This window comes from Monodelphis domestica, chromosome 3 (assembly GCF_027887165.1).
Source record: "Monodelphis domestica isolate mMonDom1 chromosome 3, mMonDom1.pri, whole genome shotgun sequence".
In the NCBI taxonomy this organism is placed as follows: Eukaryota; Metazoa; Chordata; class Mammalia; order Didelphimorphia; family Didelphidae; genus Monodelphis; species Monodelphis domestica.
Genome location: NC_077229.1, coordinates 208899888 through 208917716, shown reverse-complemented (window position 1 = coordinate 208917716; position 17829 = coordinate 208899888). Strand labels below are relative to the sequence as shown.

General features: G+C 37.1%; 1 protein-coding gene across 4 annotated transcripts in view; it reads right to left on the bottom strand.

The window, feature by feature from the left end:
* The window catches only part of RNF182 (ring finger protein 182), an 87309-nt gene that overhangs the window by 34619 nt on the left and 34861 nt on the right, over window positions 1-17829 (bottom strand). For 3 of the 4 annotated variants that reach the window (XM_016431765.2, XM_016431762.2, XM_016431761.2), the window contains exon 2: window positions 157-234. The gene's annotated coding sequence lies outside the window, so the exon portion shown is untranslated. Of the gene's footprint in view, window positions 1-156; window positions 564-17829 lie in introns of those variants that run through there. The other variant, XM_056823454.1, reaches the window with a different exon arrangement.

The window sequence follows — 17829 nt, the reverse complement described above, 5'->3', positions numbered from 1 at the left end:
CAGACCAAAAAAATCAGAATATCTTATTTCAAATGCTCAGTAAAGTGTTTTGACCTATTCTCACTTTCTTTAAAAAATTTATATAGATGTATATATGTAATATCATCATTAGTATTTATCAAAGTTGCTCCCAAACAATAGTAGATTTATACTTACCAAAATCGAATTGTGCTCTGATTTTTCAGGTAATGACCAATCCTACTAACGAATAATTCCAGTTAGTAACAATTAGATCTGGAGAAGGAGGGAAAACATAAGAAGAAATAAATTTGTTGTGCCAAGTCTTCCAAATTCATATATAAATGTCCAGACTTCAGGGTCTACCATATTTATTGGCTCTAGGCAGCTTTTCTTATGGGCATAATGATGTCAATTTTTAATCTCCTTTTCACTTTGTAACAAAGCTACAGGACGTGACATATTGCCTGGCATATATATTCAACTGTGTGGGCTAGAACCAAAAACTCATTATATTCTTAATGTGATAAAAATGATACTTTTTAGGAAGGAAGGATATTAAATGCTAGGGAGGATAGATGAAAGTTATTCTTTGAGGCTTTCTGTGGTAATATAAGAATCACACACAAAAGAACTTAACAATAGACACTGCTTCTAATATGGTAGGACTATTTTTCTCATTCTTAACTCTTAGGTGAATATACATACATATATAATATATATACATATATATATATAATATGGATCATTTCAAAAAGTCACTGATTAAGTCATCTAGCCTCCAAGTCTGGAAGGTAACTGGTGCTTTTTGCCTAAAGCAACAAGAAACATAATAAGAAATGAGAACAGATATATATATATACATATACATATATATAATGAGAAAACTCCCACTACCAATGCAGATTAGCACCTTTTCTATAGATTTAGAGAGTTACCTAGGCACTGAATTGCAGAGTTACTGTGAATAGGCTCTAGGGGTTGAACACATCATCCTGACTCTGAAGCTAGCTTCCTAGCTACTCTGTCTTCCATTTTAGAAAATAACAGTAATGACACCTTCCGCCAATCAAATAGCACTGGAATGTGGTAATCCAACTGGCCAATTTTGCTTAATCAAACTAATCTCTATCAAAAACACTGGGCTAAAAGAAATGCTTATTTAGCAACAAAAATCCATAAAGACCTGCAAGAGAGAAAAAACATTTAGATTTGGTAATTCAGATATTTCTTTTTGAAAACATAATACAACTAGAGCTTGTTGGAAGCAGAGAGCACTCTAATTGCACAGTAATCCGACATGCTTTGAAGCAATGAAACAAACCTGTTGTATGACTAATGGGCACATGCTAGATGATACCCGAACCACAGAACTGTTCTAATATACTTTTCAAGAAATAAACAAACATGGCATGGATACCCTTCACTTCTATTAACAGATTCTGAGTCAGTCCCAAGAGATCCCCCTGTCTTCTTCCCATTCATGAATATGGGGGAAGAGAAGCTCCAAATTGCTTCATAACTCTTGCTTGCTAACCTGCTAAAACAATACTCAGAAGTAAATGACAAAGGATATCCTTAGATGACTCATTTAAAATTAGACTGAAAGTCAGATGCCTTAGCTGATAATTCATCTTTGTGTTGCTACAAACAAGTTATGTGATCTTCAGCAGGTTACTTTTTTCAATTTAAATACTTACTACAAAAATACTATACATAAGGCATTCTGGGGGATAAAGAGATCAATAGGTTAGAACCACTGTCCTTATAGTATTTTATCATCTAAGAAGGGAGATGATTCATGTACACGTATATCTAAAGTTGAAAATGAATGTGACAAATAGCATAAAACATATTATAATCACAAAAATGGAATTGAAAAGGTCCTCAGGGGCCATCTAGTCCAATCCATACTTAAACAAGAATCTTCCTACAACATAGCTGACAAGTGGTCAGATCATCCAGCCTTTGCCCACAGGTCTTTATGGGAATCCAGTACATAGGCACTGTTCTTTTAGATAGTTCTCTGTTAAGCAATTTTTTACTTAAAGTAAATCTACATTTTCAAGTCTGAATTTCTAACTACTGTTCCTTGGGACTCAACTGAAAATCTTATCCCTCTTCCACATGATAGTTCTTCAGATAATTAAGAGTCCCCTCTAAGTCTTCCCTCCTCCGAGCTAACTATTCAACTGATTCTTAAAGAGCACAAACTCAAGGTACATCAGCAATCTGGATTGCCCTACTCTGGACAGTCAAGATTATCAATGTCTTTCTTAAACTGTGGTGACCAAGATTATTTTTTTTATTTTTTTGAAACATTATTTTATTTGGTCATTTTCATACATTGTTCATTGGAAACAGATCATTTTCTTCCCCCGCCACCCCTTCCCTAGCCAATGGGCAATTCGTCTGGGTATCACATGTGTCCTTGCTCTGAACCCACTTCCTTGTTGTTGGTATTTGCATTAGGGTGCTCATTTAGCATCTCTCCTCGATCATGTCCCCTCAACCTCTGTGGTCAAGCAGTTGCTTTTCCACAGTGCTTTTACTCCCTCAGTTTGTCCTCTGCTTGAGGATAATTTTGTTTGTTTGTTTGTTTGTTTTCTTGTAGATCACTGCAGGTTGTTCAGGGACATTGTAAAGCCATTACTGGAGAAGTCCATTACGTTCTCTTGTACCACAATGTGTCAGTCTCTGTATACAATGTTCTCCTGGTTCTGCTCCTCTCACTCTGTATCACTTACTGGAGGTTGTTCCAGTCTCCATGGAATTCCTCCACTTTATTATTCCTTTGAGCACAATAGTATTCCATCACCAACATATACCACAATTTGTTCAGCCATTCCCCAATTGAAGGGCATTCCCTCATTTTCCAATTTTTGGCCACCACAAAGAGCGCAGCTATGAATATTCTTGTACAAGTCTTTTTTCCTTATTATCTCTTTGGGGTACAAACCCAGCAGTGCTATGGCTGGGTCAAAGGGCAGACAGTCTTTTATCGCCCTTTGGGCATAGTTCCAAATTGCCCTCCAGAATGGTTGGATCAATTCACAACTCCACCAGCAATGGATTAATGTCCCTACTTTGCCACATCCCCTCCAGCATTCATTACTTTCCTTTGCTGTCATGTTAGCCAATCTGCTAGGTGTGAGGTGATACCTCAAAGTTGTTTTGATTTGCATCTCTCTGATTATGAGATCTAGAACACTTTTTCATGTGCTTATTAATAGTCTTGATTTCTTTAACTGAAAATTGCCTATTCATGTTCCCTTACCCATTTTTCAATAGGAGAATGAGTTGATTTTTTGTACAACTGGTTTAGCTCTTTATAGATTTCAGTAATTAGACCTTTGTCAGAGGTTTTTGTTATGAAGATTGTTTCCCAATTTGTTGCTTTCCTTCTAATTTTATTTACATTGGTTTTGTTTCTACAAAAGCTTTTTAATTTGATGTAGTCAAAATTATTTATTTTACATTTTGTGACTCTTTCTAAGTCTTGCTTGGTTTTTAAATCTTTCCCTTCCCAAAGGTCTGACATGTATACTATTCTGTGTTCACCTAATTTACTTATAGTTTCCTTCTTTATATTCAAGTCATTCACCCATTCTAAGTTTATCTTAGTGTAGGATGTGAGGTGTTGATCCAAAACTAATCTCTCCCACACTGTCTTCCAATTTTCCCAGCAGTTTTTTATCAAATACTGGATTTTTGTCCCAAAAGCTGGGGTCTTTGGGTTTGTCAAAGACTGTTTTACTGAGGTCATTTACCCCAAGTCTATTCCACTGATCCTCCTTTCTGTCTCTTAGCCAGTACCAAATTGTTTTGATGACCTCTGCTTTATAATATAGTCTGAGATCTGGGACTGCAAGGCCACCTTCCTTTCTTTTTTTTCATTATTTCCCTGGATATCCTTGATCCTTTATTCTTCCAAATGAACTTTGTTATGGTTTTTTCTAATTCAGTAAAATAGTTTTTTGGTAGTTCAATGGGTATGGCACTAAATAGATAAGTTTGGGTAGGATTGTCATTTGTATTATGTTAGCTCTTCCCACCCATGAGCAATCAATGTTTTTCCAATTGTTTAGATCTAGTTTTAATTGTGTGGAGAGTGTTTTGTAGTTGTGTTCATATAGTTCCTGCATTTGTCTCGGCAGATAGATTCCTAAGTATTTTATATTGTCTCGTGTGACTTTAAATGGAATTTCTCTTTCTAATTCTTGCTGCCGAACTGGGTTGGAGATATATAGCAATGCTGATGACTTATGTAGGTTTATTTTGTATCCTGCAACTTTGCTAAAGTTGTTGATTATTTCGATTAACTTTTTGGTTGATTCCCTGGGATTCTTTAAGTAAATCATCATATCATCCACAAAGAGTGACAGCTTGGTCTCCTCATTGCCAATTTTATTACCTTCAATTTAATTTTCTTTTCTAATTGCTACTGCTAGTGTTTCTAGTACAATATTAAATAATAAAGGTGATAATGGGCATCTTTGTTTGACTCCTGATCTTATTGGGAAGGCTTTGAGTTTTTCCCCATTGCAGATGATGTTTGCTGATGGTTTTAGGTATATACTGTTTATTATTTTTAGGAAAGGCCCTTCTATTCCTATACTTTCTAGTGTTTTCAATAGGAATGGGTGTTGTATTTTGTCAAAGGCTTTTTCTGCATCTATTGAGATAATCATGTGATTTTTGTTGGTTTGCTTGTTTATATGGTCAATTGTGTGGATGGTTTTCCTAATATTGAACCATCCTTGCATTCCTGGTATGAATCCTACCTGATCGTAGTGGATAACCCTTGTGATGACTTGCTGGAGTCTTTTTGCTACTATCCTATTTAAGATTTTTGCATCTATATTCATTAGGGAAATTGGCCTATAGTTTTCTTTCTCTGTTTTTAACCTGCCTGGCTTTGGGATCAGTACCATGTTTGTGTCGTAAAAAGAATTTGGTAGAACCCCTTCTTGGCTTATTCTGTCAAATAGTTGGTATAGTATTGGGGTTAACTGTTCTTTGAATGTTTGATAGAATTCATTTGTGAATCCGTCTGGACCTGGGGATTTTTTCTTAGGGAGTTCTTTGATGGCTTGTTCAATTTCTTTTTCTGATACGGGGTTGTTTAGGTAATTTATTTCTTCTTCTTTTAGTCTAAGCAATTTATATTTTTGTAAGTATTCATCCATATCATTTAGATTGCCATATTTTTTGCCATATAATTGGGCATAGTAGTTTTTAATGATTGCCTTGATTTCCTCTTCATTAGAGGTGAGGTCTCCCTTTTCATCTTGGATACTGTCAATTTGGTTTTTTTCTTTCCTTTTTTTAATTAGACTGACTAGTACTTTGTCAATTTTATTTGTTTTTTCAAAGTACCAGATTCTAGTCTTATTTATTAAATCAATTTTATTAATTTATTAAATCAATTTTATTAATTTCTCCTTTGATTTTTAGGATCTCTAATTTAGTCTTCATCTAAGGATTTTTAATTTGTTCACTTTCTAGTTTTTTAATTTGCATGCCCAATTCATTGACCTCTGCCCTTCTTAATTTGTTTATATATGAACTCAAGGATATAAATTTCCCCCTGAGTACTCCTTTGGCTGCATCCCACAGGTTTTGAAAGGATATCTCACCATTGTCATTTTCTTCAATGAAGTTATTAATTGTTTCTACAATTTGTACTTTAACTAGCTGGTTTTGAAGAATCATATTGTTTAATTTCCAATTAATTTTTGATTTATCTATCCATGTACCCTTACTAATTATTATTTTTATTGCACTGTGGTCTGAGAAGGTTGTATTTATTATTTCTGCCCTTTTGCACGTGTTTGCAATGATTTTGTGCCCTAGTACATGGTCAATTTCTGTGAATGTACTATGTACTGCTGAAAAGAAGGTGTATTCCTTTTTGTCCCTATTTATTTTTCTCCATATGTCTACTAACTCTAATTTTTCTAAGATTTCATTTCCTTCTCTCACCTCTTTATTATTTATTTTTTGATTTGATTTCTCTAGTTCAGATAGGGGGAGGTTCAGATCTCCCACTAGTATAGTTTATCTATTTCATCCTTGAGCTCCTCTAGTTTCTCCTTTAAAAATTTGGATGCTCTGCCATTTGGTGCATACATATTGAGTACAGATATTTCCTCGTTGTCTATACTGTCTTTTATCAAGATGTAATTACCTTCCCTATCTCTTTTAACTAGATTTATTTTTACTTTGGCTTTGTCCAATATCATGATTGCTACTCCTGCCTTCTTTTTATCATTTGATGCCCAATAGGTCTGGCTCCATCCTCTTACATTCACCCTATGCGTATCTACCTTCCTCATGTGTGTTTATTGCAGACAGCATATGGTAGGGTTTTGGATTCTAATCCACTCTGCTATTCATTTGTGTTTTATGGGTGAGTTCATTCCATTCATATTCAGAGTTGTGATTACTAGCTGTGTATTTCCCAGCATTTTGATTTCTACTCCTCATCCTGCCTTTTCTTCTTTCACTATTTCCTTCTATACCAATGGTTGTTTATAGTCAGTCCCCACCCCACCCCCATTCCCTCCCTTATTTTACTTCCCTTTCTACCCCCCTCCCTTCTTATTCCATCCCTTATTTTCCCCTGTAGTCTTTTTTAAATTTCCCCCCACCTTCTCCCTCCCTTGTACTGCTTCCCTCCCCACCAGTCTGTTTTTTACCCTTCTACTCCCTGATAGGGCGCAAATCTATTCCCTTCCCCAATGGATTGGATTGTTCTTACATCTTTGGGTCAGTTTCAAAGTACGTAAGAGTTGAGTATTTCCTGTCTCCAACCTCTTTACCCTTCCAGTGTATCAATGTACTCCCCACTCCCGCCATGAGCTTCTTTGTGACATATAAATTTACCCCCATTTGTTTCTTTTCCCATTTCTTTTAGTCATAACCTCTTTTCTTTTTTAGCTCTAGTCATGTATATATATAAAAATATATATACATACACATGTATATGTATTTATGCATGCATATATCTATATACATATTTATGTCTTGTCCTTTCATCCTATACAGTTTGTCACTGTTCCCTCTGAGTGTAATTCTTCTAGCTGTTCAGGTGATAGCAACAGTTTTTAAGAGTTACCAATGACCTCTTTTCTTATAGGGATACATATCATTTTAACTTATTGAGTCTCTTAAAAATTTTTTGTTGTTGTTTTGTTTGATTTTTTTCCTCTCTTTTTTAATTACCGTTTGATGATTCTCTTTTGAGTTCTGTGGTTGGACATAAAATTTTCTGTTCAGGTCTGATCTTTTATTTATGAATGCTTGGAACTCTTCTGTTGTGTTGAATGACCATACTTTCTCCTGTAAGAATATAGTCAGTTTTGATGGGTATTTTATTCTTGGTTGTAGACCTAGTTCCCTTGCATTCAGGAATATCATATTCCATGCCTTTCAGTCCTTCAGTGTGGATGCAGCCAGATCCTGTGTTAACCTCACCGTGTTTCCATGGTATCTGAATGGCTTCTTCTTGGCAGCTTGTAATATCTTTTCTTTCATCTGATTGTTTTTGAATTTGGCTATAACATTTCTTGGTGTTGTCAGTTGGGGATTAAATACAGGGGGTGATCTGTGGATTCTTGCAATCTCCACTTTCCCCTCTTGTTCTAGGATCTCGGGACAGTTTTCCTGGATAATTTCCTCTAGTATTATGTCCAGGCTTTTTCTTTTGTCGTGGTCTTCTGGTAGTCCAATTAATCTTAAATTGTCTCTTCTTGAACAATTTTCTAAATTGTCCGTTTTGTGAATGAGATGCTTCACATTTTCCTCAATTTTTTCATTCTTTTTGTTTTGTTTTATAGTGTCCTGCTGTCTTGTGAGGTCATTTGATTCTAGTTGTTTTATTCTGGTTCTTAAAGATTAGATTTCATCTCTGGCTTTTTGGTCGTCTTTTTCCTTCTGGTCTGATTTTCTTTGAAGATCTTCTTTCATCTCCTTTGCCTCATCTTTCATCTCCTTTGCCTCATTTTCCAGCTGGTTGATTTTGGTTTTCAAGACACTATTTTCTCATTTTAGTTCAAGTGCCTCTGTTTCCAGATGACTTATCTTAATTTTTAAGTTCTTTCCCCAATTGTCTTCAACCTCTCTTAGTTGTGTTTTGAGTTCTTCCACAGCCTGTATCCAATTTGCTGGGATTTCTGGTTTATCGTTTGCTGATCTCTTCCCCTCTGTTCCATTTGCTGAGTAGTAGCTGTCTATTGTAGTTTCTTTCTTCTTTTTCTGTTGTTTGCTCAAATTCACCCCTTCTTTACTCCCCGTATTTGTCTGTGCTCTTGTTCCTCTCATTTTTTTTTGTTTTGGGGGGACTTCTACCAGTCTCCCTTCTTAGAGCTTTAACAGAAGATCTCTTGGTGTAGTCTCTGGGGGAGGGTTGTTGGGGATTTGAGCTTCCCTGTCCTCTGGAGGCTTTTGATTGGCTTAAAGTCCAGCAGTCAATGAGGATGGGTGGGGAGCCTGAGATTCCCTGCATTCTGGAGACTTTTGATGGGATTGAGTTCAGCTTAGTTGGGCTGGATTTACTCTGAGTTTTAAACTTTCTGGACAACTGGAACAAATATGGAGGATCTCCAAAGCTCTGGCTAGGCTGCCAGGCCTATGCTCCTTCTAGACTGCCATCTTGACTCCGCCTCTAGGTTTCTGGTTTTTTCAGAAGGCCCTGCTCTCTAAGTGGGGAGGGGTCCTGGCCTCCCTGGGTTCTGAGGGCTCCTGATGGGATTAAGTTCAGCTGGTGTGGGCGGAATGATCCCTGAACCAAAAAAAAAAAAAACCCTCCTCCTCTATCGTCTGTGTTGAATGCCCAGAGACTGGCCCAGGTTACTTTCAAGGTAAGCTCTTTGGAGCAACCACTTTGATGGCCCTGAGGTTTCTGTCCTTTCAGTAGCTCTGAGGGCTCCTGATGGGATTGGGCTCAGCTGGTGCCCTAAAGCTGGAACCTCCCTTGAGACTCAGATGGAAGGATCCAGCCAGGGGGCTACAAGCTCCCTCCCATCTCTCTCTGTTTCCCTGCTGTCTGTGTTGGGCGCCCCGGAGACTGGCCCAGGTTGTTTTCAAGGTGAGTCCTTCAGAATAGGCAGCCCTGAGGCCCTGTTGCCGACCCTGAGGATCCCGCTGCTGCTGTGGGCTCAGCACTCTGGGTTGGGGGGGATGGGTCCTGGGACCTTCCTTCTGCCTGCCCCTTAGATCCAAGCGATCTAGGGTTCTGGCTTTTCAGGGGGGCATACCTTTGGATCCACTTCCGGGAGGAGGGTTCCCTGGGTCTGTCCTGTTGTTCAGCTTGAATTTTGGTGTCCTTGGAGCACTCAGTTTGTGATCGGTAAGGAAGGGTTTCCAAGGTCTGAACTTTCGCAGCTTCTAAGCCGCCATCTTGACCAGAAGTCAGCGACCAAGCTTTTACCAAGTATTAATCCAAGCATAAGACATTCCTTCTGAAATTTATCTTATTAGATAAAGCTCAATGTTGTACCTGGCCAAGATATTTTTTAATCCTGACTGGTATCCAGTGTGTTAGCAATCCTCTACTAGTTTTGTGTCAACTTCACATTTAATAAGTATGCCATCTTTATCTTTGTACACATCATATTAAAAATATTAAACAGCATAGGACTAAGCACAGATTTGAGGCAGTCCTCCAGAGAACTTCATCCAAACAAAAATAAATCATTAACAACTATTCTTTGGGTAAAGGAATCTAGGTGGCACAGTAGAGAAAGTGCCAGGCCTAGAGTCAGGAAGATTCATCATATTGATTTCCAATCTGATCTCAGACATTTATTAGCTGTGTTGCCAAGGCAAGTAACCTAACCCTATTGGTCTCAGTTTCCTTCTCTGTAAAATGAGCTGGAAAAGGAAATAGCAAACCACTGAAGTATTTTTGGCAAAAAAAGGTCCCATAAAATTGGACATGCCTAAAATGATTGAATAACAACTTTGTGTTATAGTCATTCAATCAGACTTAAGTCCACCTAATCATAGTATTTTGGACCAATATCTCCATCTTCTCCATGAGAATATTTGTCAAATACTTTGCTAAAATCTAGGTAAGCTATATCTAGAATATTCTTTTATCTACTCTGTCTAAAAGGAAAAATGATAAATCCAATATGACCAGTTCTTGATGATGCCATTCACATTCTTTGTCATCACAATTTCTTCATTTTCTAGATGCTTGCTAGTCATCCCTTTAATAATATGCACTATAATTTTGCAAGGAATCAAAAGGTAAGTTCACTGGTTCAAAATTTGAATTCAAATGCCTTTCCATTTTTAAATTGGTAAAACATTTGACAGTTTTAGATTCTCTGATATTCTTCCATTCTCTACTATATTTCTTTTTTTTTTGCCCATTACCTTCTGTCTTAGAATCAATACTGTGTATTGGTTCCAAGGCAGAAGAGTGGTAAGGGCTAAGTAATGGAGGTTAAGTGACTTGCCCAGGGTCACACAGCTAGGAAATGTCTGAGACCAGTTTGAACCCAGGACTTCCCTTCTCATCTCTAGGTCTGGCTCTATCCACTGAGCTACCCAGCTGCTCCTTCCTTTATATTTCAAAAATCACTGAAAATATTATAGAAACCAAACCCAGCAGTTTCTGCTTAAGGTTGCACTTCATGGGGGTCAAATGACTTGAACTTATCAAAGGCAAGTAGATATTGTCTAACTTTTTCTTTAGCATCTGCTCTCCCAGATATTTTTTTCTGTTTCTTCTAGGCCAAAGACCATCTTTGTGGCAGAGAAGACAGTGAAATAAGAATGGAGCAGCTCTGGCCTATCTCCATCAACTAATCAACCAATCAAGAAGCACTTATCAAACACTTATTATGTTCTAGGCACTCTGCTAGGCAATAGAGGCAAAAATAAAATAGTCTCTGTAACCAAAGAGAAGGTGCTAACCTGTACTGGTAGAGGAAATTGCCTTTTTTTGGAATTCCTATGAAATCATAGATCCAGTTCCAGTCCTGTATCTTTAAAATAAATGTTCTAAATTGTTATTGATTCAAGAAATGCAAATCAACATAATTCTGAGATATCATCTCATATCTATCAGATTGTCTAAAATGATAAAAGTGCAAAATGACAAATGTTGGAGGGGGTATAGAAAAGCAAGAACACTAGTACATTGTTGGTAGATCTGCAAACTAATTCAACCATTTTGGAGAGCAATTTGGAATCATTCCCAGAGCTCTAAAACTGTGTATACCCTTAAATTCAACAATAGGACCACTGTTGGGTCTGTTTCCTAAGGTGACCAGGCAAGAATCTACATGTTCTAAAATATTTATAGCAGCTCTCTTGTAGAAGCAAAGGACTGGAAATTGAAGGGATACCCATCACTTGGAGAATGGCTAAACAAATTATAGAATATGATTGTGATGGAATACTACTTCTCCAGAAGAGAAGACTAACAAGTTAATTTTGGAAAAACATGGAAAGACTTGAATGAAATAATAAAGAGTGAAATGAATAGAACCAGGAGAAAAGTATATAGAGCAACATAAATATTGTTTGAAGACTGACTTGTATATGCCAAGCTCCAGAGAAAGAACCAATAAATAAAAACAAGTAAGACATATATATATATATATATATATATATATATATATATATATATATAGAGAGAGAGAGAGAGAGAGAGAGAGAGAGAGTTAAATAATGCCTTCTCTAAGGGAGACAGGGTAGGGAAATAGGGAGTAACCTTGACACTTTAATGCAACAAATAAATATAAATTAAAAAATAAAACAAATACAAGATAATTTTGGATGAGGAAGGCACTAGCAGCTGGGAAGGATGAAGGCAAGCCTTCTTATAGAAGATGGTACTTGAGTTCAGCTTTGAAAAGAACTAGGTATTCTTTGTAGCAGAGGCAAAGAGAGTACATTCCAAACCTGGAGACAGCACAGACAGAGGAGATGGAGTGTTTGTCTGTAACAAGTACCAAAGAGACTGAAAGGTAAGTTGAAGCCAGGTGAAGGGTTTTTAATACCAAACAGAGGAGTTCACAAATGATCCTAGAGAGAACCACAGGAATTTATTAAACAGAGGTATGACTTGATAACTGGGTGGAGGATGGAGGGTGGAGGTGGATAACTGGATGGAGTGTGGAGGGACCTGAGATAATTAGGAAACTATAGCATAGTCCAGGCAACTGGTCCTATTCTGAGCTAAGGTCTGAGCTAAGGAGTAGAGTGAGTAGAGAAAACACCGATGTAAGAGGGAAAAGACAGCTGCTGAATAACAGTGCCTAAGGGGGAATCTAAAAGTGGCACTGGAAAGCAAAGAGAAAGCAAATCCCTCCTCCCACCCCTGAAGGGCATGAGAGAAGACACAGCCAACCTTGGAACCAGGTGGTATGGATATAGAAGTGATAACACTTGACAATTAAATGTATATAACAGGCTAGTGAAAATGAAAAATGAAATATGACTCTAAATGACATGAATCTAAGTAACTAGAATGATGATAGTGCCCAAACAGCAAAGTTTAGAAGGTTTAGATAAAGATATTATTCTGTATTTTAAATATACTGAGATTGAAATGTCTTATAGCATATTCAGTTTAAATTTTTCAAAAGAGAGTTAATATAGGATCATAGCCCAGAAGAAAGACTACGGCTAGATATATACAACTGCACAGAGGTCATTGAATCCATAAGACCTGATGAGAACACCAAAAGAAAACAAGTGTTAAGAGCATTGGTCAACAGTGAAAGATACTGTTGAGAGGTCAAGTTTGAAGAATAAGTCAAGGCAATAGGAGTTAATAATTAAGAGACTTGATAAGCCTGGAGAGCATTATCAAGAGTTGTCATTGTCCCATCTACTCTGAATAACAGTCCTATTCCTTTTTTATTCTCGTCTTTTTCCCAATAAAGCTAAAAAAGAAACAAAAAGTGAACTTTTTTTCTATTCATGGCCAGATTCAGCTCATTCCAATATTCAGCACTCCTCATAACTATTCTTATGGGATTATATGACACATTTTTGTACTCACTCTGAATTGCCAGCCAGCCCTTAGCACCAACCTTCAGAACATGTACACACACTCATGCACCCACAGAAGAGGAACACGGTATATAAAAAACTATCAATGAACATTTCATAAATAGTCATATCTGAGGTGGGAGGAGAGAAACAAACAAAAAGAAGACTTTATTAAGGAGTTAGCATTTGAGCTGGATCTTAATGCAAAGGCAGTATTTTTATAGGAAGAATTAGAGAAAGAAGATCATTCCGGAGAGAAGGGACAATATGCTCAATTTTAAATTATTGTTTAGTTGTTTTTCAGTAATATCTGACTTTTTGTGACCATTTGGGGGGGGGTCGTTCTTGGCAAAGATATTGGCATGATTTGCCATTTCCTTCTCCAAATCATTTTAAAGATGAGTAAATTGAGGCAAATGGGGTTAGGTGACTTGTCCAAAGTCACACAGCTAGTATGTCAGGTTGGATTTGAACTCAGAAAGTGAGATTTTCCTGACTCTAGACCCCAAATTATCCTCTGTGCCACTCACCTGCCCAATATACTCACTTAGCTACAGGAGATAAATCTAAATTCCTTATCCTTATATTCAAAGCCCTCTAAGTTCTGGCCCCAATCTACCATTCCATCCAGTGTTAATTCAGTAGGCAATGCTTGATGGTGCATATTTTTTACAAGAATTTTGTTTCACTTTTCTTTCCCTAATGGGAGGAGGAATGTGGGAAAGAAATCACTAAAATAAATTTAATTTACAAATAAAGCTCTTTAGGATGATTTTGGAAAAAGCAAAATAAACAGAACCAGCAGAATATTGTACAGAGTAATTGCAATATTGTACACAGATAATTTGTGAAAGACATTGCTACTCTCAGCAATACAACAATCCAGGGCAGTTCTGAAGGACTTAAGACAAAGAATAGCAATCCACCTGCAGAGAAAGAGCTGGTACATTTTGAATGCAGGTAAAAGCATACAATTTTTCACTTTAATTTATTTATGGTTTTATTTTGAGGTATTGATTTTACATGAATATTCACTCTTAAAAATGATCAGTATGTAGCTATGTTTTACAGGATCATACATGTATAACCCAGATCAGATTGCTTGTGACCTTTGAGAGTGGGGAGGTTAGGGAGGAAGGGAGGCAATTTGGATCTTATAATTTTGGAGTACATATGTTGAAAATTTTTATTACAATTGGAGGAAAAGTATCTTTGAATAAATCAAAAAAAGAGAGAAATTAAGAATTTTTTTATTTTTCTTGTTTTAGTGGGAAGAGGAATGTAGGAAAGAGAGATCATTAAAATAAATTTAATTTAAAAAATAAAGGTCTTTACAAATTGAAAAAAATCAATAGACATTGGTAAGCCAGTGACAGTTTTAGTGCAAAGGACATCTGAAGACAAAAAAGGAGTCATGATTTAGAAGATTTGTCTGATAATATTATGTAGGAGAGACTGGAGAAAAGAGACTAGGGACAAAGATACCAGTGAGAGGCTATTACAGTGATTGAGGTGAGGGGTAATGACCTCCTCATTAGTCTGTTATGGTTGTTTTGGTTCTAGAAGCACAAGTGTACAAAAGGTGTGAGCCACATATAAATAAAATAGACCCATCCCTCTAAGAATCTATGTATACCTAGAACTAGAACATTCAGTATTCTTTTCTAGTGTATTTACTACACTTCTTTTTAAATCCAGCATACAAAAATTCCAGCAAACATTAAAACAAGGGACAACATTTTCTCTTAATAACTGACTTTAATAGTTGGCTTTCCTAGTGTGTTTAAAATATGGCTTAGCTGACAATTTGCTTATTTGTAACTTTTAAAGAACATATCTATGGTATAGAAAGAGACACACTTGTATTCTGAACAAGTAGAATATATGGTTTTCTATTCTGCCTTCTCATCTTATTCATTTTTATCACAAGAGATTTTATGTGATTAGAGTACAAAATCAGTTTAGCCTTAGCCACATCAGAGGAGAAGGAAAGACAGTAAGAGGAGGCAGCATGAAAATTGCAGTTATAATAAACTAAAGAAAAGTAAGGAACAATAAGAACATTTGTTGAAATAAGGTAATGGAACATATATTTGGAGAAGCTTTACATTCCCAGAGTGACAAAACATTATGAACCATTATTTATTGATCAGTAGATAGCAATAAAGGTAGGACAAGAAAGAACAGAGAAAAGCAGGTAAAATATATCATGGCAGAATTCCCTGGTGAGGTCAATGACTACTTCAGCCTGTGGCCCAATGATTACATTGTTCTCACATCAAAAGAGCACATCATCAAATTCACTGCTTAACAGCTTAATTCACACAGAGTACACAGGTGCCAAAAGGTTTGCAGAAAGAATACACAGTCAGAGTCCCTCAGATAGAGGGAAGAGAATTACATATCAAAGAATTTTACAACTAGACAGACCCTTAGAGGAGAGCCTTAATGAGGAAATTCTGGAGAAATTAAGCTGATTTACATGAGGAAAATTCTAAGGTATGACCAGTCCAGAGAATACCTCAGGAAGAATGGAGATAATAGTCACAGGAACTGGGGAAGTTGAGAAAATGGGATCCAGGGTATTCAAAAGAGACAAGAAAGGAAGCTTGTTAGACAGGTACTGAATTTCCTGGGGAAAATGAAAAGTGACCTGCTGGCCCATTGATGACAGTAAGAAGTATCTGAGCAGAACAAAATGAAATTTAAAATAAGAGACATATTTGTTGAATGAGAAGGGGTATGAATGTGGTCCTGAAGAATCAATCATCTGCTTTTCCTGAACCCTTTATATTCGTGGGTACAAGAGCAGGAGCAGCCAGTCTTGAAGAAAATGCCAAGTGATGTGGTATCTTTAGAATGAAGCCAGGTTTCAGAGAGCACCATAAGATATAAGAAAAGCATCAAGGAAAGAGGAAATTTTATCACCAAAAACTTCCCAGAGTCACTGTGGAAAGGAAAAGTAGAGGAAGAAAAGGCCTGGTAAGCTCTAGGGCTGTGTTTACCATTGGGAGGAAAAGTGTGACAGCTATAGTGACAATGGTGGCCAATGTGCAACTCCTTCATCACTGATCCTTCCTGGGTATCTAGCATTGTTGGGGTCCCCAGGCTTGGTGGCACTAGTGGATAGTCTCCCTTTGCAGGTCGGCATGGCCCTAGTAAGGAACACAGAACCTAGGGGATGGGGAATATTGGCAAGAGACCATGCTGATTGGATCAGCAGCAGCAGCATTTAGCCAAAGGAATAGAAAATGCTCCCACAATGTCATCATCTGAGACAAAGGTAGCCACTCTATTCTAGTTCCACTCAGCCTATGTGAGGTCATTCTATTTTCCTCAGAAAAAGAAGAGGAACTGGTCTAGAATTATATCAGTCTGCTCTTTTAAAATTATCGTTAGTCTGGGGCAGCATTGGAGGAATATTGGCACATATGCAGAGCCAGCACTGGGAAACTTATCCATTCCCCCTCTTCCCAGTGTCTAGTGAGCACTTCTTCTCTTCACTCTCTGGGGTCATGTGGGTGGGGCTCACGGGCAGCTTGAAGTTGCAGTTTGGGCACAAGAGCTTGAAAATCTTTTCCAATGCTAGTCTATGGGGATATTGTTCTCTTGTTTAAGATAAACTTCTGATATTGCTATTCAGTAACAAAAAAATGTTCAAGTTCTATATTCAAGGCTTGACTCCCTTTCTACTAAATAACAGTTCCACAATGAACATATATAGCAAGAAGCAAATAAATCCACTTATCAAAGTCAGTAGCAAAAGAGAAATCAAAGGAAGTATGTATAGAAGAGTATATATCAGACAATAAATAGTGAAGGAGCTCTCCCCTTGGGAGTAAGATAACTTGGCTCAACCAAGAGAGAAAGAAAATGCTGATCTAACCCAAGGGAAAATTCCCTGAAGAGGCCCAGGTAAGAGAAAAGGAAAGGGGAAGGGGGAGAAGGGAAAGAGAAAAGGAAGAAGTAGAAAAGGGAAGGGAGAGAGGAAGGAAAGAGAAGAGGATTGGAAAGAAAGAGAAGAATGTAACAAAGTGGAGGTAGGGACAGCATGAAGACTACTAGCTCTTCTCTTGTCATCTTCTGTCCAATGTCTTATTTTCTTTTCAGTAACCTGAAATGAAGTTGACATTGTCCATCTCTCTTGAAGCTGGAAGCCAAAAGCTCCTGAAGCAAATGTAGACTATGAAGAGACTCAAGAACCCACAGAAATGAAAACTATTCTCTCTCCTGCTCCTGCCAAATCTGCCCTACTTCTCCTGTAGGCACAGGGCATTGAATGCCATCAAGGAGGATAGAGTCCCATACCAATGAGCTTTAAGCAATGATGGAAAAAAAATTGCTACACAGTTTGGTACATAATGACTAGGCATTTTGTTAAATGTTTTATTAGCCTGAATCATTTGCTTTGCAAGGGAATTAAGTACATATTTAATTTTTGGTTTATGTGCACAGCATACCACTGGGAGAATTTTTACTATCTCAAATCAAAATTTTACACTTTTAATTTGTCACTTTTTGGCTGGGAACTACATATTGCTACCAGTCTTCACTGGTGTTACTTTAATGTAGTTTTCAGACACAATAAAATAGAATGTCTGGATCCCAGAAATATATCTGGTGACTATAAGCTGCCTGGCTCTTAACTTACTCAAAATAATTCCTTGCTTTAGTGAAATTTCCAAGCTCTTGGGAAGAAAAGGATCCCATGCAGCTGGAAAAAGCAGAAAAGGACTGCATTGAAAATACAGAGAAGTAAAAGATCTGTACTTTGTTTTCTTCTGTTAGTGTCAGTCATTTAGAAAGCATGCATCTGATAGAAAGTAGGTTAATGAAAGGGGGATTATTATTTCC